Source organism: Lolium rigidum, chromosome 7, assembly GCF_022539505.1.
Source record: "Lolium rigidum isolate FL_2022 chromosome 7, APGP_CSIRO_Lrig_0.1, whole genome shotgun sequence".
Lineage (NCBI taxonomy): Eukaryota > Viridiplantae > Streptophyta > Magnoliopsida > Poales > Poaceae > Lolium > Lolium rigidum.
The window spans coordinates 168830212-168846601 of record NC_061514.1 but is presented as its reverse complement, the minus strand read 5'-3'; the positions used below and the strand labels follow the sequence as shown (position 1 = coordinate 168846601).

General features: G+C 47.2%; 1 pseudogene; it reads right to left on the bottom strand.

Moving 5' to 3' along the window:
• The window catches only part of LOC124672267, a 43910-nt pseudogene extending 31980 nt beyond the window's left edge, over window positions 1-11930 (bottom strand).
• Window positions 11931-16390: the final 4460 nt, after the last annotated feature.

Below are 16390 nucleotides of genomic sequence, written 5' to 3'. Positions count from 1 at the left end.
CCACGGGTCTCTACAACGTGGCGCAGCGGGATCCTAGCGGCGGACGCGTGATGAAGGATGTGCACAAGACGGTGGCATCATCTGACGTCGTGGTGGCGTCACGACAGGCTTCTTTGATCATCGACGCTGGCTTTTGGAGTATGCACATACAGTGCTCATTGTGGGTCTTGCTAAACCGGCTTGTGCTCTTGGCTCATCGTCGGGTGGCTTGAGATGCTTGCGGAATTCAACGATGTGCGTAGATGTGATGTCATGGCACGTGACCCTGATCATTGAGTTTAATGGCGGACCTAGGGGGAGGGGGTGCGAGCAGGGGAGGCCTCCCCAGGTCTCCTGGCGCTGAGCCACACAAGCTCAGCAGCTTCGCAGCGGCCGGCCGGCCGCCATTAACGAACAAGTATTGCTGTCTATTTTTCCGTCGAAGCGACGAAGCGGTATACTAAGGGCGCCTTTGGTAGCTTGCAGACGAGTTTTTTTTGTATGGGCTGGGTCTTGGATTGGGCCGTTTGGTTACCTGCAGGCCGCAACGTTCTTGCAGAACCGGGTTTTAAAGCACCCCCGGGACAAGCCCTGGAGGAACGCCCGGAATGGCAGTTTCTTCGGGGCCAGGGCCGTTGTGGCCAGAAGACTGCACGCGTGGGGAAGAGAGACGGAAACGCCACATTCTTTCGGAAACACACGCCATAATTAGCCTCACCTCTCCTCTCACCTTCCTCTCACTCGCGACCGCACTCTCACCTCCCCCAAGGGCGCGTTTGCTAGCCTGCATACGAGTTTTTTGCATGGGCTGGGTCTTGGAATGGGCCGTTTGGTTGCATGCAGGCCGCCATGTTCTTGCAGGAACCGGGTTTTAAAGCACCCCCGGGACAGGCCTGGAGGAACGCCCGGTGATGAGGGATCACCTCGGCAATGCCTACGTATTGTAGACTAGGGTTTCGGGAGAGAGCGACGATGGAGATTCCGGGAATGAGATTAGGCACACGACGTACCCAGCTTCGGGTCCCCTCGGTGGAGGATCCCTACGTGCTGCTAGCAATCCAGTATATGATCATAGATGTGTTTACAGGGTGCCGCCGTAGGCCGAGCTATGTTGTCTCTCTATTGTCCCCCCTATTTCGAGTGCCCTGGCTAGCTTTATATATGCAACCAGCCTAGGGTTTTACAAGAGTCCTAGTCGACTACTTCTTCAGGTTGCCTTGTTGGGCCTTCTCCATATTGGGCCGAGCCGATCCAGGTATACCAATAATGGGTACCCGAAGGGTATGCCCATGTCGGTAGCCCCGAGTTTATAGGTAAGTCGAAGACTTGCGTAGAAACTCCAAGCATAACCATCTCCGAAGTCGAAGAAATACAAGGCGAGGTCCATGTCGTAGATCATGTGTAGCGTAGATGATGTCGACGATTCTTGAAATTATTTTTCTATCGGGTGCGCGGCAGCGCTCCCGATGGGAGTAGCCCCCGAGTCTATGGGCAAGTGCTTGCACTTGGGCATAGACTCAAGTTGTACTACTCGATGAAGAATTTGACTGTACTTCTGGGCGCAACCCCTTTTTTATCGACTCCTGTTAGAGGACTTAATGAAATCCAGCACTCCCGATGGGAGTAGGCTCCACTCGAGTGGTAGAATCGAGTTGAGCCTACAAACCTTGATTGTCGTAGATGCTGTCGAAGTTATTTTCTATCGGGTGCGCGACCAGCGCTCCCGATGGGAGTAGCCCCCGAGGCTACAGCCAAGTGTTTGCACTTGGGTGTAGGCTCAACTTGCTTTTAATCGACACCACAATTTTTACTCTTTCTTGTATCTTATCGGGAAGGTGAACAATACCCTTGATAAGAGTAGCCCCCGAGCCTATGGGCAGGTGCTTGCACCTAGGCACAAGCTCGAGTTGTACTACTCGATAAAGAACTTGGCGCAGCCCCTCTTTTTATCGACTTCAGGCCGTTGCTATTTTTATTTGACATCCATATCTATATTGTACAGGGATAATGGTAATTGGGGCTAGTTTATCTGACGGATCAGGTACTAGTTAACTGCTCTAGTGGCAATCCGCAAAAACCTACTTCAAGATCACGTCCCTGGACATGATCTCGGGATACTGGTGCTAGCTCGATAGGTGCCGCTTAAGGTCTTACCATCTGTCGAGCCCCAGTCAAGTTTTATCGGGTCCACAGCGCGTCCGCTGGGATATTTCTTCACATCTGTTGATGTGGAAAAAAGTAGCAGAGCGCAGTCTTTGGCGATGCCACGCCACACAGGACGGATCCCGGGGTCTTACCTTCGCAGAGTTTTGCGGCATTCAGAGATTATTTGCGACTTTGGCGCTCTGAGAATATTTTGTCAAGTGCCTTGTTCAGTTGATGCAATGACCCATTTTGCGCGTTCTTCTATTTTTCTCTCAGGCTTGATAAGACAGCCGAATATATTGGTTCTTCTATATTGTCGGGTACATCACCGATGCTCTTGCTCGGAACAATATGACGAGTCAATGAACCCAAAGATTTGTCCACCTCTTTTTTTTTTTTTTTTTTTTTTTGGTTCCTCCTTGATGAAAATTTCGTCGAGTTCCTCCTTCAGGAAAATTTCTTCGGGTCCTCCTTGAGGACAATTCTTCGGGTCCTCCCTGAGGACAATTCTTTGGGTCCTCTTTGAAGATAATTCTTCGAGAGCTTCTTGAAGATAATTCTTCGGGACCTCCTTGAAGGTAATTTTTCGGGACCTCCTTGAAGATAATTCTTCGAGACCTTCTTGAAGATAATTCTTCGGGACCTCCTTGAAGGTAATTTTTCGGGACCTCCTTGAAGATAATTTTTCGGGTCCTTCCTGAGGATAATTCTTCGGGTTCTGTCTTGAAGACAATTTCGTCGGGTTCTCTCAAGATTTCGTCGGGTTCCTCTCCGAAGAAGATTCTTCGGGTTCTCTCTTGATTTCATCGGGTTCCTCCCTGAAAAAGATTTCATCGGGTTCTCTCTTGATTTCGTCGGGTTCCTCCCTGAAGAAGATTTCATCGGGTTCTCTCTTGATTTCGTCGGGTTCCTCCCTGAAGAAGATTTCATCGGGTTCTCTCTTGATTTCGTCGGGTTCCTCCCTGAAGAAGATTTCGTCGGGTTCTCTCTTGAGGAAAATTTCTTCGGGTTCGCGGCCAGCGCTCCCGATGGGAGTAGCCCCCGAGGCTATGGTCGGGTGCGCGCATCCGGACATAGGCTCAAGAACTTGCATACTTTGAAATTTGCCTTCTCCTGCACAAATAAACAAACTTTTTCTATCTTTTCCTTGACTCTCTTATTCGCATGCGGTGTTAGATGCTCGGATTCAATGATATGTAAAGTGAATTTGTGCCGCACAGCCCCCAAGTGTCGTGTGCGGCAAAAGTAAATGATAATCAACTTTATGTAAATTAAAAAGAAACACTTATCTTATTAGATACGACGGAGTCGACGCGCAATAAAGTCTTTGAGTGCAAAGAAGAAATCGAGCCGAAATAGAAACCACCAAATAGAGAAAATAGATGCCGCCAAATTGTTGATGAAGAAATAGCCGAGCCCCCGAGCGCTGCTAGGGTGACGTCATTATTGTTGCTTAGACGCCGTGTCACAGTTGTTACTCGGGGTAAAGTCATTGTCGAGCCCCCGAGTGTTAGCCGTGATGTCGGAAGAAGTTGACAGAGTCGTGGCGTCATATAAGGTGAATCCATTTAGGATGAAGCCATTGACAATAATATAATATAAATCCACTGAAAATTTACGCCATTGGAGATGAAATCGTTTGAAGATGAAATCATTGAAGATTACGCCATTAAATATGAAGTACTGGAGATGATTCCAAGATGAAGTATTTGAAATGAATCCATATGGAAGATTACGCCATTAAATATCAAGCATATATTGAAGATGAATCCGCCGAAATCATAGAGGATGAATCCATTGAACCGAAGAATCCATTAATAACCATAGAAGATGAATCCGTTGATATCATTGTGGGTAAATTCATTGACCCGAAGAAATTAGTTCCAGTAATAACCATAGAAGATGAATCCATTGACCCGGAACCGCATCGGGTAATATTGTATAAGAGTGAACCAATAATAACCCGAAGAAAACCAATCCAGTAAGCCGAAGAAAATAAATCCACTGAGGCGAAGAAGATAAATCCACTAAGTCGAAGAAAATAATTCCACTTGAGACAGAGAAAATAATTCCACTGAGCCGGAGAAGATATATCCAGAGCCGAAGAAAAGATATTAACCGAATATATTTGTGGTAACGAAATAATGGCGTAGCCCCCAGTGTTGGGTGAATTTGCTGTAATGAGGTAATGACGTAGCCCCCAAGTATTCGGGTGTGGCGAAAGTAAACAAATAGTCGACTCTTTGAAGAGAAAAACTTAGCTTTTTATCGGGTGCGATGGAGTTATTGCTGAAGCAAGTTGGACGGACGCAGTAGATCGGCGTGTCCATGCGGCGTTTTAGCCGAAAGTGGTCGATGAGGTGACACGGCCGACACGGCGGGTCCACGACGGGCGAGCTCCCGAATATATCGAGCCCGTGATGCAACAAGCGAACCCCCAAGTGTGGCGACTGTGCGCGGCGATGCTGTCGAATCTTCTTCCGATCTGCAGTTGTATTATGGCGCAAAAAACTGTGCGCGAATAATAGTCGAGCCGAAAAAATATTTGACCAAATAAAAGCTAATTTGAAAATATAGCACCTGATTGATTCTTGTGTCGGATGAAATCGGAGCAACAACTTACGACACAGACAAACTGTCGGGTCCATGATAACGAGTTGGCTGACTCGCTTGTAATAACATGGCCTCCTCGTACTGGATTCTTCTCATGATTTGTGCACATGACTTGTAGCGTTACTGTGAGGGCCACCAAGTCCAGGAGGGTATGCGGAAAAGACTTTGACAGGACGGAAACAACAACGCGTGTTCTAATCTTCTCCCTGGCGCTTGTTACTTTTCCTTTTCTCAACGCGCGATCATCGCTGTACCTTGTCGCCAACCATGGTAGATGCTGCTATTTTCGCTGGCCGTGATCGTTGCTTTTCTTGGCGGATATGCCTGTATATCGTTGATTGTAGATGATGTTGATGACGAACTCGACGGATCTCGCCCGGATAACAAAATCCAGTCGCCGCGATTCCCACAGACGGCGCCAATTGACGAGGGATCACCTCGGCAATGCCTACGTATTGTAGACTAGGGTTTCGGGAGAGAGCGATGATGGAGATTCCGGGAACGAGATTAGGCACACGACGTACCCAGCTTCGGGTCCCCTCGGTGGAGGATCCCTACGTGCTGCTAGCAATCCAGTATATGATCATAGATGTGTTTACAGGGTGCCGCCGTAGGCGGAGCTATGTTGTCTCTCTATTGTCCCCCCTATTTCGAGTGCTCTGGCTAGCTTTATATATGCAACCAGCCTAGGGTTTTACAAGACTCCTAGTCGACTACTTCTTCAGGTTGCCTTGTTGGGCCTTCTCCATATTGGGCCGAGCCGATCCAGGTATACCAATAATGGGTACCCGAAGGGTATGCCCATGTCACCCGGAATGGCAGTTTCTCCGGAGCCAGGCCCGTTGCGGCCAGAAGGCTGCACGCATGGGGAAGGGAGACGAAAACGTCGCGTCCTTCGGGAACACGCGCCATAATTAGCTTCGCCACTCCCCTCTCCTTCCTCTCACTCGTGACCGCACTTTCACCTCTCCCAAACTATCACATCACCCAGCGGTTCCCCTCCCGCCGACCAATCGGCCGGACAGCCGCACGGAGGAGCACCGGTACCGGAGGATGAGACGTCGGCGAGCAGCACTGCGACATCGGTCGCAACCTGCTCCGCAGTCATCATCGGCATCTCGAGTTCGCCCGCGACCTTGAGCTCGTCCTCGGCCGGAACAATGGCAGTAATGACCTCTCCTTCTCACCTTCGTACTTGTTGTGCCAGAACATGCCATTCTCGGGCATTTACGACGACATGCACATTAGATATGCTAGGGTTTCCATTAGGATAGGGTTCACATTGATGTTTTCAAGGTGTTCGTCCCCATTGGTTGTTGTTCTTGTCGAGGTCTTGGTGTTCATGTCTCGATTTGCTTAGATTTGTTACTCTAATCTCCAATCGCGGTAGATCCTTCTTAAATTGGACTGTGGATTGCTGAAACTGCCCGATTTTACTGTGCATGCAGAGAGGGGAAGGGTTTTTTGTGCTAGGGTTTAGCATGTTCAGATTGCCGTGTGGAATGAGTCGCGCTAGTTTGTTCTAGATTGTGTTGTTTCTGATTAAACTAGGCTGATGATTGTAACCGGGAATCATAGTGTGAGGAGATGATTGATCAGAACCTATGGCATGACTAAACATGACCATGACATTGGTTCTGATCAAACATCTCTTCTATATATCCTCATTGTATGAGGCCTATGCTACCTTGCTTTCCATGTTTTTTTACTTCTTCAGTTATGCAATGGCCAATGATTTAACTATGGCACAATGGAAGGCAGGGTGATGCCCTCAAACTTAGTCAGGTGTGCCATATTACTTGCACACTAGACTTAGTCTGCGGACAGTCCCTTTGCCTGCCGTGTGATCCAATATATGAGTCCACGTTATGTTTGTCTGGTGCATTGGCCAATGATTGAACAATGGCAAACTGGAAGGCAAGGTGCTGCCCTTAAAGTCGTGTGTGTGTGTGTGTGTGATTATTTGCACACTAGACTTAGTTTGAGGGCAATCCCTTAAGCTGCCGTGTGAGCTAATGTATGAGGCATCACATGTTTTCAATGTTCATTTTCATCTATATACTTGTGAGCAGGAACACATCTAATGCCATGTGTTCTTGTGGCAGACTGAGAAGCTCAAGCTTGGGTCACCTGAGACCCCCGAGGAGGGACCGTCGAAGAAGCGAAGGGCGGATAACGTCGGCCACTTCCAGCCAGACGTAGGGCTAGACCAGTCCTGTGCATCGTCTTCAGACCCACCTTCTGCCGGCTCCGGATCCCTCAAGATTTCGTCAGGTGGTTCGGAGAAATCCCTTCGAACATCATCGTCACCACCAACACTGGCTGCAACTGGAGGATGACTACAGTGAGAGAAGGCGATGACGCATACATCGACCAGGGGTGGGCAGGCTTCGCCGTCGCTCATCAGCTGCAGGTAGGCCTCATCTTCAAGAAGGTGTCCTCCTTCGATTACAGTGTGGTCATCTTCGACCACACCTGCACCGAGGTGATGACCAGGCGTCGTTACAATGGCGATGCCACCAGGTGTGTTGTCTTCGAAAGTCATGTGTGAAGCTTACCTAGTTTTGTGTTGCTGCTACCATGTCTGTGTTTAGTTGTTGTTCATGTCGTGTGTTGAACTATGATCGATTCTGCTGTGCCGTGAACTATGATTGTCCTGTGTCGTCAACTATGACCATGTTTGAACTATGACCAGTGCTAAGTTTGCCTGAACTGTGATTGTGTTCTTCCTTCTGCTGTTGATCGCTGGTAACCTCACCACTGAAGGAAGAGGTTAGGAGAAGCAGATTATGAATTGCAACCAAACAATAGGGGCACCGTTATGGGCTGCTACTATGCCTGAAAACCGACATACCAAACGGGCAGAGCCCAAACCTCGACGGGGCCGAAAAAACTCTATGAAGGCCACCAAACAACGTGACTTTTATGGCCCATGGCCCGTCTGCGACGCGTAGGGAACTTCTTCCCACTGCGCCAGTGGTGCAGAAAACTGCCTACCAAACGCGTCCTAAGGAGGAGAAAGTAAAGTAGGAAACTAGACCTGAGTGATAGACTATTGGGCCACACTGTCCCTCAAGCATCGCACGGCTCCTTTTCTTTCCTTGCATATGTTGTTTTTTCTTTTGGAAAAATACTAATTGCCAGAATACCATTGTAAATCTCCAGTCCCTCGACCCTCGTACTGTGATGCCGTCGTTGCCCGGAGCTGGTAACACATGCTTGTCGTCACCGTCGCCGGAGCTGATCACCCACGATGAAATCCGACGTGTCGCTAGGCGCCAACGCTCCCAGTTAAAGCCTCGTCCATAGAGACCGGCGGTCCGGCGCAGGATTGCCGACAATTTTATTGAGCTAAAAAAAACATGCCGTTTTTTTTTTTTTTTTGGAACGCCTCGGTGTGAGTCTAAAAGGAACCCGGCCTCCAAATAACTATTAGGGTCGCTATGAAACACGCCGGTGGATATATTCTCAAGTGCTCGGTGCCTCCTTCCGTATGCAAGGGAGCCGCCTTCGGGCCGTTGACTTGGATGAATATGGAGGAACTAGTACGATAATCCGTATTCGCCTTTTTGGTACGGAAATATGTCTCGCTGAGGGAAACAGAGTACACTTCATACATTTAAGCCAGAATCTCGGGAGCACTACAGTTAAACTTTGTAAAATTTAACCAAATATTTAGAAAAGACATCATCATTTGTGATAATGAATACATATAATATAAATATATAATGGCGTTTCTAATAATATGTGTTCCACATTGTGGATGTTGATATTTTTTCTACATGGTTGATCAAAATTTATTATGTTTACCTAGAATGCATGGTAAGGGAGTAACATTTATTATAGAACCTAGTATAAGATAACAAGATTCTATTGCACACGAAAGTACCTACAGCGGCAATTCTATCAATGTATTTCGTTTTCATTTGTTTAATCACATAGTGATAATGGTAAGGCCGGTCATAGTGCATATTAACTTCAACTATTATCATGCATGTAGTACTAGTTTAAGTTATTACCTTTATAGTGCGGAGTAACATCAAAGTAGTAGGAGTATCATAGATGGCTTCATTAAGGCTGGCCATAGTGCTAAGTATCATATAGTTGTATCATGCATATGATACTTATATATGATACTATCCCTATAGTGGGTAGTATCATGAAGTAGTATCATAGTTGTGCTATATTTATTGTTATTTAAAATCTCAATGCAAATTGATGTACAAGATTTGTTTGGTATTAACTTTTCTCGTGATATGCGCTATGATACGGTATCTACCTATGATACTCTAATCTCATCTCTCCTCCTTAATTAGCTGCCACATCAGCATTTTAGTGGGACCAATGTACATGATACTAGCTATGATACTACCACTATGGCTAGCCTAATTAAAGTGTAGACTCACCATGCTTTGAAAAATGTGTGATGTTAGCTATGTTACTCTATCCTTCTTTCTCTCATTAATTTATTGCCACATAAGTAAATTTGGTGAGTTGGACCATAAGTAAGTTAGTTGCACTATGAACAGTCTAACAAAATTGGTGATATTTGATTGTGTACACACATATGCTAATAAAAAAGCTAAGCCGAGAGTAATTACCTTTGTCATGTGAACATCCATCAGTTATGTATGGATTGCCTCTGTAACCATCTTGACAGAAACAAGAGTAAGAAGTGATGTAGTTTGGTCCATCCACACTGGTACGCAGACTGCTATGGTTGCTGAGACATGCATAATCTGTCCTATGCCGCAAGGTGCTAGCGGGGACGGGATGATCAACGACGATGCCCCAGACCATATCGGCATCAGCGGTTACACGAATTGTATCCCATATAGAGCCTCGGTTATTACTGTGCTCTTTGAATTTTGGTTCTCCAATCTTTCTGCGGAGAAACTTGATCTCCAAGCTGGCAGCAACCTCGGAGCTGACGTAGGTGGAGCAACACCCTGTGCCGTTGCAGTTCTCCCGAGCCACCCTGCCCGTGATATCTTGGTCAGGACATGTAACTCTGCACTCACCCACCGTATTGTTCCTGTCAAGCACGCGGATGTCGAAGTCGCAACCGATGAAGGTTAGTCGCAGTTCATAGTCATTGAAGGATCTCCCAGGATTCCAGGACATGTTGTACACATCGACCCCAGATCTCAAGGAGATGGAACGGGAAAACGATACAGATATCTCTATGTCAATGTCATAGGTGGCGGCGATATCTCCGGTGACCTCCGTGATCCCGTCGCGCAGGAAGAGCCCGGGAGCCTGCGAGGACTGTGGTTTTTGCAGATGAGCTCGAAGTCTTGCGACCGGAAGCAGGCAGGCCCGATGCCGAATGGGTAGTCGAAGCTCCGGTTGCCGCAGCTCGTCTGACAACGGGCAAGCGTGGCGGTGGAGGGAAGGACAACGGTCCCGTTCGCCGGTTGGCTTCTTCGCGTGCCGGATGCGCGCGCCGCTGCCGTCGGTAGCAACAGCAGTGAGCCAGTGAGAGCAAACTGCAGAATGCGTGGAGGAGTCTCATCTTCGTCACAGAGTATTCGAGGGAATGATTTTGCTGATGGGTTAGCCGCGCAGGATTGGTACATACGCACAAGATATGCGGTCCAAGTTGGTAGGCAGACAAGAATAAAGAAGTCAGCCGTTTTTCTAACGTTAAAGGTGCTAGAATGATTGAAAGAGTATCCAGAAATTTGTATTTTTTTTTACCTTATTTCAGAAGAGCGTGCCTAGTCTTTAGGAGAAAACCGAACAAAAACCTACAACAACAAGACCAAGCCTACACATAAGACCACAAAGCGACACGAATAAACACCCAAACACAACACACCAACACCGCACCAACAAAGGCATGCTATGACATTTGGGACACCCATCAAACCACAGGGAAGGCAGCAGCCAAGGTGGTGAGGAAATCGCAAACCTCTCTGGCGATGACAACTCTAGGCACCGCTGCCGACATTCCAGACTTAGCAACCTCAACGCCAATAAAAACCGCTTGCCTATTAGATCAAGGAGAAAGAGAGACAGTGGCATCAACAACACCACTCCTCCCAAAGCCAAGTGCCTGACTCGGCGGAGAAGTCCCACCTGAGATCTCATGCGAGTCGGACCTCGCTTCATTGATAGAAGGAAGCATCACCACATCACCACACAACTCCAAGAGCTCAGGCATAATTTACATGACCGGAGCCGTGACCACAGAGCCCACTTTAGCGCGCGGAGAGAAACAACCATAAAGGCCCGCTCCGTTCGCACTCACTTTACCAACATCAGGTGGAACCAAAGGATCGACAGGCATCCAGGAGAGCCTACCCAACACAGCTTCTGCCCGCTACAGAAAACCCTCCAACACTAACAACCAGCCGTGCAAGGAGTCAACTGCCTCGTGGATAGGACGGATGGCCTCTGAAACAACTCAGCATGCTTCTCCAAAGCGGTTTGCCTATCCGTCGAGGCCAAAGAGCCAACAGGAGTAGAAACAACCGCTGCCCAAGACTGACGATGAGGCACATTGGACAGGAGCGAGGCCTCAACCTGGGCTCGGCGAGGAGCATCCGCTTGGTGGGGCGGCGACACTACATGGCCTGCCAACAAGCTCAGATGGCGCCAAGCGTTACGACAGTCACATGCCGATGTCCATTCTCAAGGCAACGAGAGGACCTGAAGGGATCACAGCAAACGATAACTCGGTGACCAAGAGCTGAACATCTGCAACATCTCCCCTTGAGCCAAGCGGGAACAGGACGTTGAGCATCAGGTGTGACCGGCGAAGTCAGGCGGCGTCTGCCGCGCCGTGGCAACACCTCCTGCCATCCACCACTCATGTCTGCCCCACACTCCACCTCCTTGCCACCAACCTTGACAATAGCAACCGCAGCATCCAAGGTCTTCGTGGTTGGCGGCGTCCGAGGGACTAGAACCTCTTCGTCGTTCCTTGTCATCGTTATCCACGACAAATACCTTGGATGCAGGCCAAGGCACTGTAGCGAGGGGCAGCGCCCCTTTCCCCGCCTCAGCACCATCATCAACATACCCGGCGTCCGGGGGACAAGCTCTTCCTCGTCCTCCTCGCTGTCGGCCGCATCAGAGGCCCCAAACAAGGACACAACGTGGGGCGCATGCGCAGGGGTTGGCGACACAGGGAGGGTGGCAGGCGCAGACTCCGCAACCCCCACAGGCACGCCACCAACCAGCATCATTGGAGCACCATTGAACGGCGTGTGTACCTTAACGGTGGGGTGTGCCAAACATTGTGTCGGGGGGGGGGGGGGGGCTGTAGCCCCGCCATAGGAAGGTGTAGAGGCCATGCGTCGACCGAAAGTTAGATACACGACTTTTAGATATTAGACCGTTTGAGTGCCGCAGAGGATAAGAGACAGGCAAGATGAAGAACTCGTCGCAAAATGTTCACACACAATAGGTCACATCAGTGTCGTGTGCGATGATTTGACGTTATTTCTAAACGCATCGTTTGTGGACATTTTTTGACGGTCCGGAAATTACTTCCATGTACTTTATGCCATCGTATGGGTCTGCTCGGAGACCAAACACATGATTCGTGTTTTGTGCCGTCAACATTCGACCACACAACACACGAAAATATTTTTCTGTGTGCCACGCGATCCTTAATAGACCCGAGCCGTACTAGTGGAAGTACATTGAAGATTTATAGGATGGCCACACTACACTTGCATAGCCCTCTATGGTCCGAGGACGCCTATGCATGTAGTCGAGCTGAGGAGATCATGACACCGCGGCGACTAAGAGCAACTCTACCAGTGACTTAAAAACCGGCTGAAACCAAAAAATTCCGGCGAGAATATGGGTTCAGGACGATAGAGGCTCAGAATGGAGCCCAAACTCGCTGCCTGGCTCGTAAAACGAGTTCGCAGGCCCGAGAAATTGGACGGTCGCCCCGTATTTATACAGGGCGCGGGGGCGAGTTGGGTTCCAAAACCCTACTCCCCCGCCGCCGCTGCCGCCGCGTCGCCGCTCCACCTCCGGCGACAAATTAGTCCGCCTTCGTCGGCTTCTCCGCTCCACCGCCACCACCCCTCCCACCGCAATGGGGCGCTTAAGACGGGTCGGTAGGGGAGGGGGCCGAATCGGCGGCGGAAAGTCGCCACCGTGTCCACCGGGTGTGCGGTCGGAGGCGGACCGCACGAGGCGGTCGCGCTCCGACGGAGCTTGGAAGCGGGAGGCCCGCAAGTGGTTGCGTAGGTTCGCGCGCCAGCATGTGCGCTCGGAGACGCGCGAGGGGGAAGCCGACGTGCCGCCAGCCGACGCGTGCAGCCTGCCGCTGCCTGCTCTTCCGCCGCGCGGCGACGATAACGACGACGACGAGGAAGACGGGCCGCCTCTCACCTGTGGGAGCACGTTGGAGGCGGCGTCGTTCGAGGTGGCCGCGCTCATCGTGGCATAGGCGCCGCCGGCGCGAAAAACCTCCTCCACCGCAAGAACAACCCCGGTGACAATCCCGGAGCTAATTTTGTAGTTTAATTAGTCAAATTAGCAAGTGCAGTAGGGTTAGTGAAGTATTTTGGCTAGTATTTGTAAATTATCTTCGAATGTAGCTCGATCGGAGCAAGATTTGGTTTCATTTCGCAAGATCATCGCAGCACATTTTTCCGTGACGTTTGATTTTCTGTTTTTTCATGAGTTCGGTTTCTATTCTGCGCGGTGACTACAAATATCTAAACTGAACAGTTCGAGAAACCGAACTCCGTGTTTTCGGTTCGGATAAATACATGCACTGCTAGAGATGCTCTAATAATAGAGTTTTGGATATTTGTCCTATTTTATACCATCGTCACAGATGGTTAAAAAATTTCATCACACCAAGTTTTCTGAATTTTATACGAAGAGAGTATGGGGCAGATGTGAAAACTGTCTGCGAGGAATCAAAGAGTATGGATCGCGAGAAATCAACAATTCAAAAGAGGAAGATATTAGACTAGAGAAGAAAACCAACTATTGATTGGATGCCAAGCTGTCCTATGAAAGTGAAACATAATCCATAACTTTATATGCTACGGAACTTTCTTTTCAACACAACACACAAAAAATTATAATCTACGAATAAAATTATGACATTACATGAGTAAAAGTACCTTTCGAAGTAAAGCCAGCCGAGTTTATTTCAGGAATGTGGTTACTGGTCGGCAAATTGGGTTACCGCCGGATGATCGAGTTTCCCAAGCACCCTCGGAAAATAGGGTAACCAAGCAAAAATCCTTAATTTATTTGAATTTCATTGCGCAAATATAAATACACAGAAATCATCTCGAGTTTATCTTCTCAAGAGAACATGAGCCACATGGCGCAGTGGTAGCGCTGCGAGTTTCTGCCCTGGACGTCCCTGGTCTAGTCTCCATCCGACGTTAGTACTACCTCTATCTATAAATAGACATCTAAGATTTGTCTAAATCTAGATGTATCTAGATGCTATTTAGTGTTTCGATATATCTAGATTTAGATAAATTCCCCGATATCTATTTATAGATGGAGGGAGTATTTCTTTTAGTTTCTTGAGAGCACATTAATCCAAAGCAATACTCCGTACTATAAGGACATGTACAATGAGATGACGCCAGCCTTCCCTTACAGCTGTCACATAGGATTTTTGCTTAGTTGGATGAGAGAGAAATAAGAAAGAGAAGATTGTCTTCCCTTAGCTAAGGGATGATCCCTTAGAAAATAAGGGATGACTATTTTATGCGTTGTACCATTTGTCTTCCATCAACGAATTAATTTCTTACCATAAATTAATTAATTATCATTAATTTCTAGAGATAATAAGAAGGGACAATGCCTTGTACAACTTATATCTATTGCTTTCTCTAGATGACGTGGATGATAAGAAAAGGCACACCTTCTCCACTATTGTACATGCCCTAATGCAAAAACAAGCGGTGGGACTGGTTCAACACTAGTAGAAACAAGGGCTTTGATTTTTTGCTCCAAAGAGCTTTTGCACCGGATTTGGCACGAACCGGTGCTAAAGGGGTCATTAGCACCGGTTCGTGCGGTTTGGACGTTCAGGGGGCATTAGCACCAGTTCGTGCGAGACCTTTAGCACCAGTTCGTAACACGAACCGGTGCTAAAGGGTTGGCGTCAGCCGCGAACCCTTTTGCACCGGTTCGTGTTACGAACCGGTGCTAAAGGCTTCCCTTTAGCACCGATTCGTAACACGAAACGGTGCAAAAGGTTTTTCTGCTCCCCACGCACCTCCCCCCGTGGATCGCCTTTTTTAACACTGTAAAATAGAAAAGAAAATGATAGAAAATCCAAAAAAAAAATCTTTTGAGATTCCTGTATGTTACGCAACCTACTATTAGAGAAAATTAACAAATTTGAATTTCCATTTTTTTTGCAAAAAAAGTTTGAAAAATTGTAAAACCTATTAACTTTTGCATACGACGTCGGGAAAAAACGTATAATATATCAAAATCATCGTGGGAAAAAGTTACATCCGAATTCACCCGGGTTTACCCGGTTAGCCAATTTTTAGATTCTCAAAATTCCAAATTAAAATATGAAAGCAGGAATATTTTAGTTTTTTCTAGAAATTTAGGATTTTATATATTTTTTTATTTTTCAAAATCAAAATTAATAATTACATCCTGCATAAAGATTACACTCTGCAAATTATAAGTTTTTAAAATTTTCAGGTTTTAGGTTTGGCAAAAAAATTAAAAATAATACACATTATAAAGTTAATGTTTATTTATTTATTCAAGATCATTATTATATCATTACTTCTGTTTATTAAAAGAATTATTTGAAATTCGAACAATAAAGAAATATGACAATGACCGATATGTTAATAGAATTGATATGATACTACTATCACATACATGCGCGCGAAGCACTTGGATGCGGGATGGAAAGGAACTTGGAAGTTAAGCGTGCTAGTGCTAGAGTAGTGAGAGGATGGGTGACCGAGCGGGAAGTCTGAGCACGAGTAAGTAATTAGACTAGAGATAAGGGTAGTTAGAGACTAAACTTGTGAAATAACTAAAATATTAAAAATTCTGAAAAAAAAGAAAAAAAGAGGGAGTGAAAAATAATTCGAACAAATATGATGGTAGCAGGGTTCTACCGCGACAGCGTTTTAGGACATTTTCCTTCCGTGCAAAGGGGAGGGGGGGGGGGAGGGGGGGCTTTTGCACTGGATGCTTTACACCGGTTGGACATCCGGTGCATATGGCTCTTACCAACCGGTGCAAAAGCACCATTTTTCACTAGTGCAAACTCGCGGCCTCATACCTTTGTGCTACTAATCTAACTCAATAAAAATGAGTTACCGGCCTGTGTAGTGTAAAACTGCAGTTAAAACACCAATTAACACCTCAGAAAATCCAAGTCCAAATCTTGGTTTTTGAAATAGCTTTGTAATTGTCCAGACTTCTGTGTAGCGCGGCACCGAGAATCCTGAGCTCCCTCGAAAAAGCACCAAATCGGGAGCCAAAACCTTGTTCATTTTCAAAAGGAAGGATACCCCTCGTTTTTTGATCTCCTACAAATGAGAAAGTTAGAAAAAGCCCAATGCTTTTAGTGTCACTATAACAAAAAGGCGCCACAAATGCGTTTTGTGACCAAAAAAATCCACCTTGGTAATTTTTTTCTTTCAAAAAACACTAAACCACGCTAATGAGG